This window comes from Frankliniella occidentalis, unplaced genomic scaffold (assembly GCF_000697945.3).
Source record: "Frankliniella occidentalis isolate FOCC.00 unplaced genomic scaffold, Focc_3.1 Scaffold3, whole genome shotgun sequence".
NCBI classification, from domain to species: Eukaryota; Metazoa; Arthropoda; class Insecta; order Thysanoptera; family Thripidae; genus Frankliniella; species Frankliniella occidentalis.
Genome location: NW_026267133.1, coordinates 3,325,453 through 3,326,301, shown reverse-complemented (window position 1 = coordinate 3,326,301; position 849 = coordinate 3,325,453). Strand labels below are relative to the sequence as shown.

General features: G+C 53.2%; 1 protein-coding gene across 2 annotated transcripts in view; it reads left to right on the top strand.

The window, feature by feature from the left end:
• Positions 1-849, top strand: part of LOC113204669 (uncharacterized) — a 38,017-nt gene that overhangs the window by 5,789 nt on the left and 31,379 nt on the right. The gene's annotated exons all lie outside the window — the stretch shown is intronic.

Sequence of the window (849 nt, the reverse complement as noted above, 5' to 3'; positions counted from 1 at the left end):
GGGTCCATAAGACGAACACGGCCGGTTTGGTAAATTGAGGGAGTGCAAAGTGTAAACTAACTGAAAAAACTACGAACGACACTGTTGAAAGAAATGGTCTTTAAAACGTTTGTGCAAGAATTTTTTTTTTGTTTGTAGCTTTTGTTTGTAGCCTAGTGTGTGCCATGCCAGGCACACACACACCTTGTGTGTGCTTTCTTCAAGTACACACAAAGAAGAGTGTACTCTGTACACAGTTGGGTTTGCTAAGTACACATTCTTCTACTATTCCGAACCAAAACACGAAAATAAACGTGCGCCATATGAAAAATGACGCTCTTCCACATGTCCTTTGCACAGAAGTAATGTCAGCTCCTAAGGATGGGTGGGGTAACCCACCCCCTGAAAAGGACCTCATTTGAATGGCCATGGTCAAGGGACCCGCATCAAACAGTTTGCGAGGCGGTGGGGGGGGGGGGGGATCTCTCCAACGTGCCAAATGCCCCCGACTGTGTCAAGCAAGCGACGATCAGCAGAGGCCTTGGGGGAGGGGGGAGTGCACACCGACCCCAAGCGGAACGACAATCTTACAAAACGGCTGAGTGAGCAAAATGGGGGGGGGGGGAGGCTGCAGCGGGATGGGGACAAGTTTGCTTCGATGATCTCCCAATGACGGTCTGCGCGTTGTGCGACGTGGTGGGGCTAGAAACGGAGCGGGGCCGGGCGGGGCGCGGCGGGGTTCGAGAGGGGACGCGTGACCGGACGCAGAGGGCGTTCGTTCGGAATCTCGGGCCGTTTGCACGGAAGCAGAATTTTACATGAACATGACCATAACAGAGTGGCGTTGTTCGGAGGGGAGCAGCGGGTGGG